Source organism: Alexandromys fortis, unplaced genomic scaffold (assembly GCF_014885135.2).
Source record: "Alexandromys fortis isolate MF-2015 unplaced genomic scaffold, M_Fortis_MF-2015_v1.1 scaffold_37, whole genome shotgun sequence".
Lineage (NCBI taxonomy): Eukaryota > Metazoa > Chordata > Mammalia > Rodentia > Cricetidae > Alexandromys > Alexandromys fortis.
In genome coordinates this window covers 12182759-12191533 of record NW_026067914.1, presented here as the reverse complement: position 1 = coordinate 12191533, position 8775 = coordinate 12182759, and the positions used below count along the sequence as shown (strand labels likewise).

The window sequence follows — 8775 nt, the reverse complement described above, 5'->3', positions numbered from 1 at the left end:
AAAAAAAAAAAAAAAAAAAAAAAAAAAAAAAAGACAATGATTGGTTGAAAATGCAAGAGTGGAGACATAAAAATAGAATCATTTACCAAAGCCTAATTGACTCTTCTGCATGACAAAGTCAAGTAATGTTTGGGTCTCCTTCAAAAACAATATACATTTGAGACTGAGAACATGAAGGCAATGATTGGACTTTAATTCATTGCCATGTAAAATGGGGCTTAATTATTTCATGACAATGAGAGGCTAGAGATTTTTGGATTGGTGCAGAATGAATGCGAATACATGAGTAATTAAAAATCAGTCTCCCTGAAGTACTTGCATTTGTGTCTAAATAACCTTTTATCCATCCTTTTCTTCACTTGAGAATTATTAATTAAACAATGCTCTGCTTAATCATTGGATTTGGAATCATCCTGGAGACTCATACCTGTGAATTTGTAGGAAAGTTTAACTAGAACGGAAAAATCTACCCAGAATGAGAGCTATAAATGTTACAGAACAGGGTTTCAGCCTGAATAAAAAAAGAAAAGGTAGAAGAGAAGCCAAGCACAGGAATTCATTATTCTTGGCTACCTGATTATAGATAGAGTGTGATCACATGTCTCAAGCTCCTGCCTGCATCCTTTCGTTGTCATGATGGACTTTATCCTCTAAGCAGGAGGAAAAACAATGTCTGTCTTTAAGCTGTTTTTGTCATGCTTTTGTCATAACAATTGACAGATACAAGATAACTAAAATACGCAGGTATCATGCCCTCTCTAATAGAGATTCTAGTCGGGAGAAGTCGATTAAGGAGCCGAGCATTTGGTTCCTCTCTCAACATGAATGGGAACCAGAAATTAGTGGCTTGTAACCAAGACAGGCACGATTTCGTCCAGCACTTCTCCCAGATTGTCAAAGTGCTGACTGAGGACGATCTAGGCCACCCAGAGACAGGCCAGGTGGTGCCAATACCTGGCTTAAGGAGGTCCTAGAGTGCAATGCCGTGGGAGGCAAGTACAATCCGGGTTTGACTGTGGGCTTCAAGCATTCCGGGAGCTGGTGGAGCCAAGGAAACAGGAGGCCGAGAGTCTTCAGGGGGCCCTGACTGTGGGCTGGTGTGTAGAACTGCTCCAGGCTTTCCTTCTTGCGTCAGATGACATCATAGATTCCGTTCTCACTCGCCGTGGACAAAACTGCAGGTAGGGGAAGCCAGGCATAGGCATGGATGCTGTCAATGAAGCTCTGCTTCTGGAAGCCTGCATCTACTGCCTGCTGAAGTTCTACTGCATGGAGAACCTAAACCTGATGGAGCTCTTTCTGCAGAGTTCCTATCAGACAGAGATCGGGCAAACCCTTGACCTCATGAGCGCACCCCAGGGCCATGTGAATCTTGGTGGATATACCGAAAAGAGGTACAAATCTTTTGTCAAGTATAAGACAGCTTTCTATTTTGTCTACCTGCCTGTTGCAGCTGCCATGCGCATGGCAGGCATTGATGGGGAGAAGGAACATGCCAATGCCATGAAGATCCCGCAGGAGATGGGCGAGTTCTTTCTGATTCAGGATGACCACCTTGATGATCTCTTTGGTGACCCCAGTGTGACTGGAAAGTTCAGCACGGACATCCAGGACGACAAATGGAGCTGTCTGGTGTTTCAGTGTCTGCTACGAGCCACTCTGCAACAGCGTCAGATCTTACAGGAGAATTTTGAGCGGACGGACCCAGAGAAGGTGGCACAGGTGAAAGCAATGTATAAAGTGCTGGAACTGCCAGCTGTGTTCTTAAAGTACGAGGAAGACAGTAACAGCCGCCTCAAGAGCCTCCTAGAACAGTACTCTGTGCCCCTGCCCCCAGGCATCTTCCTGGAACTAGCAAAGAAGATCTACATGTGTAAAAGTGACCTCGAGATTGCAAAGGCTTTGAGAGTCCATTTGCCAGGCTTTCTCGGAGGTGGAGTGTAGACTAAGGAAACCGTCAGGGGAGGGGGCTTGAAGAGGAGTTCCAGACCAGTATTCCAAAGATGGGTGCCAGGGGCTAAGATGAGGCCCCTGATTATAATATTCCAGATTCTTTGTATAAAGGGGTTTTAGGGAGCTGGGGTGATGCTTTCGACCAAATAAAAAGTTTGTGGTTAAAGGTAATTTGGAATGCTTATGAAATTCATACTTAGTTTGTTTTTGCATCCACTTACTAAAATTAAGGCTGTATCATATATCCAGTGATGTCTTCTTTTTTTCATAGGCATATGCATGTATGTGTAACTGATCCTCCCTTCAGTCCTCTGCTTTTTCCATTCAGAATTATGCATTCGTAGTGCAGCAGCAATAAGAAACCAAATGGAAATAAAAACATTTGAGGGATGGAGAGATGGCTCAGTGGTTAAGAGCACTGGCTGCTCTTCCAGAGGTCCTGAGTTCAATCCCTAGAAACCACATGGTGGCTCACAACCATCCGTAATGAGATCTGGTGCCCTCTTCTGGCGTGCAGGAATACTTGGTGGCTGAATGTTCTATACATAATACATTTTCAACAGTTAAGATTCTAAATCTTGTAGAATTCTTTTAAATCAACCTCTTAATTTTGAAATTCAAAATCTTATGAAAAATCTGTGGATTTTATGTGTGTTACACTGGGATTTGATATATAGAAAGCAGCCAATAAAAATCTAACAAAATAATATGTTTTGAAAGAAAGGTCAAAAGCAATTGAAATGATTTAAAAACCTCTGTGATGTATCTCATAACACAAAAAGCCCGACAATTGGATAAAGTATAGAGATTGAGAGACCTTGGGACACTGAGTCTTAAATGGATTACATTAATTGTCTCACTGAAGGACAGAGGCAGCCTGGCAAAGGAGGAGGCAGGAAGATGGTACAAATCGGGGGTGGTGGAGGACACTAAGAAAATAAATGCTCAAAGTACAACAGGAGTGACACATTTACAAAATCACAGAGACTCTGGAAGCATGTACAGGGCCAGCATGAGTCTACACCATACTGGGAAAAACTGAAAATAAAAAAAGAGAAAACATGAAAATAAATTTTAAAAATACCATATAAAAAAGAAAGAAAGCTAGGAAAGAAGGAAGAATGGGAGGGAGAAAGGGATAGAGGATGAAAGGGAGGAAGAGAGAGAGGGAGAGAAGGAAGAAAGATTTCAATAAAAAAGGAGTAAATCTTAATTTTTAGACCACCATAAGGCATAACCTTATGTTCTGTGTTTGTTTGTATCTTGGATTATTTTCCACTTGATGGAAGAACATATCAAAATTCAAACGATTCTTTGAACTGAACGTCACAGAATTGCATCAGAATATTTCTGTTACTAAAGAAAAAGTGCTCTCACATGTGGTGAATTATCTGCATTATCCACCAGAATGTGAAATCATTAAGTTTGTAATATATATTCACCCACACTCAGGATAACTCTATCAAGCTAGTACTCAACGCTCAACTTACTGCTTTCACTGCTAATGATTTTCAGGTGAAATGAAATGCCTTGCTTAGCATTAGAAACCTCAACCTGGAGGGCAATGGATTTAAGACAGTGCCTGTACAAACAAACTCTCTGGGGGGTGTGCACAGTATGTGTAAAATATACATGAAGGAAACTCACAGTTTGAGCAGATTCTGTTGATATATTTACCATCACACACACACACACACACACACACACAATCTAAAATGCACTGAGAGTTTCTAAAGATTTCGTAGTTTCATCATGTAATCATTCTTCGTTACACTTTCAGTCAACATTATTCTCCAGGTATGCTTTTCTTTATGACATAAGACAATATGTCATTTTGTGGATGTTAAACATCAAAGATGCTCTGGATTCCCTTCCTTGTGGATTCTGAACCATTGTCATTTTCTGTGCCATCACAGAATATGTTCCTATAACATTGTAATTCATGGCCAAGTTGGCAGGATTATTTATTTATAACCTTCGATGAAGAAATAATTTGTATAATTTTTATAGCACTCATTAAAAGTGACATATGTTGGCAAATTACTTTCCTAAATTACAAGAACCATTTATTTGTATCCATTTCCCTGGTGTAACGTACCTACTGCAATCTTTCTGTTTTTCTACTTTGACTTTTTAAAATTTTATTGTAACAGTTTAGCACCTTATGAAGATCTGCTGCGTTTTCTATTCTCTCCTAGGTATATTTTTGTGTTCTGTTCTATACAAGATGTGCAAACTTACCCATATTCTACAAATTTTTGCTTTTACTCTCATTTTATTGGTTAGTTTCTTTGCAAAGTATATTACTATTTCAGGTAGGAGTTCTGCTTTAATTCAGGTAAAAAATTCATCATTGCCTGAAGGATTTAGTGAAGTCATTTCTAAAATTTCAATTTAAATACTAATCATCAAATTTGTTATAATATTTACACTTTTACCTTTGTATCTGAAGTAAGAAAGTAATAAACAATTTATTATGTTGACTTAATATGGTTTAGTGTGCTAATATTTTTAAATTTTCTCTTTGTTTCAGCTCTGTGTTGGTTAGGCATTAAATGTTCTTCCATACGAGTTACAATGTCAACATAGGATCAACATACATTTGAATTAATAGCGTTTTCTTCTTTTATTCTAAGGCGCTTATATTTTCTGAAATATTTTTATTTCTACATACACATTACATCCAAGTATCTGATGTCATTATATTCTCCAACATCTGTATTAGTTAGGGAATTTTTATTAATTAGCCTTAATATTCTACTCATGTAAGTAATTTAATGCTACTTGTTAAATTGGAATTTTTATTATATTTATTTGGAAACATTTTGCATTATATCCCTTTTACTCACATTTTTAGAACAGTGTGTATATATAATTTGTTATATTCTAGATATTTTTTAAAAGTATAAGTTTCCCTGTTGTTCTGTTAATTGTACTGCCAAAGGCTATTTTCTTTCTGTCATTGTGTGTTTTATTTTGTTTTATATTCACACCATTAATTTGCAAACCTTCTTAAAGAGAAAAAGATACTGCCATGTAGAGTCTTTAAAGTATACAACTGTTGGATGAGTCTGCATAAATCTCAATTCAAAATAGACAAAAGAATTAAATGCCATTAATTAAGTTCTATGAACACCACAGGAAAACATAAAGGTAATTTTCAAGCCTTAGCAATGGACAGCTATTTTCTGGGAAAGACTCCAGAAACAGAGACAAGAACAAATATTGGTAAATAGGATTGTCAACAAAAGAAAGCAAACCAAACATACTATCCCTTTTGCAAAGCATAGGAAGCAAGAGCAAAAGCTTTCAGAATGTTAGGAAACATCTGTAACTCTATATGTGACAATTTTTATGAGTATTTAGAGTAAAGAGAGCATTTAAAACAAGGATGTTGGCACTGTAAAACTGTATAGCCAGTATGGAAAACTGTGAAGAGACTGAACAGAACTATAAGGTTAATCTGTAAATGGTACAATATATGGCTTCTCCTGTTCACACTGATAGGTGAGCTGGTGTTGATGTCATTCTGATCTTGTTCAGGAAACATTAGAGTGGAGACTTCACTGGTACATGCTCCTTGTCGTTATCTACAGAAAAAGCAAAGACGTTAACGGCTCTTGAGAGAGGGAACACTCTTTGCCTCCAATGATGAAAGCACTCATACATAGTCTGATATAAATGGCCAGCACTGCGCACATACACACAAACACTGTAATAGGGAAAGTTCATAAATTTGGGAGCAGAAAGGGAAGAAGTGAGAAGGGCAGGACAAATAGACGTTGCAGTGTTCCTGTGCAGCTTAAAATATTTTCCTGCTGTGTAGCTTCCATGCTTACAAAAATACTAATCAAGCTGCCTATGGAGGGACTCAATTAAACAGTCCTCTGTAACTAATCTACCAGTGAAACACCACAAAGACGAGCATGGCAAGATACCTGAAAAGGTGCAATAAGGGCCACTCACGGCTGTGGCACCCAACCACTATATAATTGAACTTTAGAGCCACATAATAGGAGGTAAATCATTCCTAATACTGAATGAAACTCAGCCAGCTTTCCGTGGCTAGAGAGGCAATTATCTTATAAAAGAACCTAATCCTGCATTTTGTATAGACCAACACAAAAAAACCATATTGCATTCTAAATATTATCTTTGTACTCACAAATACGTGTAGCTAGCACTCTTTATCCATGACTCCTCTTTGCAGAAAACAGTGGCTATCACATGCATGCTTGGACACACACACAAAAGAAAAAGTACAAATTAAACAAACTGTGGAAAGTTCAGTCCCGCTGGATATATCACAGCTCAATTAATAGCACTGCAACCTGAAGAAGAGGGAACAAGAAGATAGTACAATATAGAGTATTAGGAAATCTCCTGAGTATAATCTCTATTAGAAATAGTTGCATAAACAAGACTGGAACAATGAAAAGATGAATGGAAATATTAACGTAGAAGAGGAAATATTCATTTGAGTACACATTGCTTTACTAAATCATGTAATTTAATTAAAACAACACTGCAAGTGAATTTCAGCCGTTTGCCTTCTGAACAGGTTCAACTCGAAAGGAAGGGTTATAACTGAGTTTAATGTGGAAAAGCCATGTTGTTTATATGTATTGAAATAGAGAGGGAATAATGTTTACCTTTCAATGAGTCAATTAACAATAGAGAACAATGTGTTTTTTCATAGTTTAATATTTATTACATTAATTATATTGTTAAATCTTTATGTCTTGAGGAGTTAATTTTACTATTTGGTGTAAATGTAAAGAGTAATCATATCTTACGGTTTTATCATTTTGCTTACACTCTTGTTGTTCCCCTTCATCGAGGAGTATTTTGCATATTTGAAGACAATTGTGATGGAAAGAGCCTTCACTACCTGGTTCACATTTATGGCATCGTTTTAGTCTATGAGATTTTTTTTCACATATTTGATAATATCATTAAAAATTCAGACGTTAACCTCACTTACTCCATTGATAAACTTTCCTATACTGTGAGTCATACTACATTTGAAAAATGAATCAGCAAATACATATTTACACATTCCTACTCATAGGACTTTTCTGCAGTATGCTTCTTGAAATATTCCCAATGAATCTGGAAAACCAATTACTTGCAAACCTGAATCATATTCAACAAGTCCATTCAATGTGGGGACTACTATATAACTTCTAATTGTTTTGTGGTACATTTCTTCTTTCCATATACCTATACTCTTAGGGCTTGTTTCCAGAGTGACATATGATACCCCTATTAAAGGAAGAAGGACAAATAAAATGTTTCCACATTGCATTCACACTGTTTGAATTTCTGGTCCACATAGACATGTTGTAGGGGAAAATGAGAGCAAGAATGGGTAGTATAAACATTAACCATCCTGGATTATTCCCTCCTAGTTGGAAGCTGATCCTTAGTCAGGTGTCCATTCCTGGCCCATATTGGCATTGTGGCCATCTGAGGAAAAATACAAGCATATCCCCTTCCATGGGTTAGCAGGGGACTGGCAGCTGTCATTGCAGGGAGATAGGGTCTCTCCATCACACCAGGGGCAGAAGTATATTCCTTGGCAGAGATGTCCAGAGCTCAAAGCTGAGCTGAGCCCTTTGTCATCAAAATTTATAAAGTTCATATGGAAAAGGACCATTGTTAAGGACAGATGAGGATCTCTCCTAGTCTCTGATGAGATAGACCTGGCCAAGATCTTCTTAAGAGCTTCGCTGGTCCTCTCCCAAATGACCAACAAAATGATTTATTAAAAACAGAGATTATGTCCTTTGATTCCTCATTTTTTTTTGAAAAAGTTTGGCATAATACAAAAAAAGGTTTTGGATCCTTCATGGATTCTTGCATATACATTAATTAGTGGGGTGGTATTATTATTCTCCTTAAATGTCTCCCACAGCAGGTCTGAAATCAGCAGACAAGTAAGGAGACTCTTCAGGTGTTAATGGCCTTTAGGCATCCTTCTGGCAGGCTTTGACCTGCATGGTTATTATAAATCAAAAGGCTGCAACTGTCTAGTCCCCCACCATGGGCAGCTCTCTGGGAATGAATGAACTTCAAGGGGTGGTAGCCAAAGATGGTTAAGAGCTTGTCTGGGAGGTCAAACAAAGACAGACATAGTCCAGTTGCTGAGCCCTTTTAAGGTGGGGTAACCAAACCTAAGAAAAACTGACTTCTGCTGAGTGCCCTATGTAATAAGTCAAAAGGGGTGTAGATGTAGAAAGTTAAGGCCTACCAGGCCTTAGGAGCCAATCTGGAGACTGCCTAGAGCTGTCAGAGGTCTTGACCATGCCTAGCCAATAAGAAGTGACCAAGCAGTATCTCGAGTGCGTAGTGACAGGGGCTGTCAGAGGATCTGACCATGATCATGAGGAATGAGCATGAGATGTCAACTGTCAGTGGATCAGAATTCCTGAATACTGGGAGGGTATATGAGGTTTTCCCTGTTTTTAAAGAAATGAGTCTGCTGTAAGCCTTCTACCAGACTCTCAGAGTCTGAGATATTGACACCATTCCTTTTCACACCTTCCCCCAAGGAAGTTTTTAGGGCCCAACAACTAAAAGGTTTACACATGGAATATGAGATAATTGTGTGCCCAAAAACTTCTAATAAGAAAATAGTCCATAGTAAAGTTAGTGGAGTTGTTCTGTCTTGGCTAGGTTTAGAGAGAGAGGTTGTTAGAGTCAAAAGGAAGTTGTTGTGGAGAAAGCTTAATTCCTGTACAACATGTCTATGTGAACAATGTGGTTTGCAACACTTAGAAATATCGATCTTGTTGAATTTTGTACCAAAATTCACTTCTT

The 8775-nt window shown here is 38.0% G+C and overlaps 1 pseudogene; it reads left to right on the top strand.

Annotated features, from left to right (window-relative positions):
* The first annotated feature begins 803 nt into the window (after positions 1-803).
* On the top strand, positions 804-1944 carry LOC126499702 (farnesyl pyrophosphate synthase-like; annotated as a pseudogene).
* The last annotated feature ends 6831 nt before the right edge of the window (positions 1945-8775 follow it).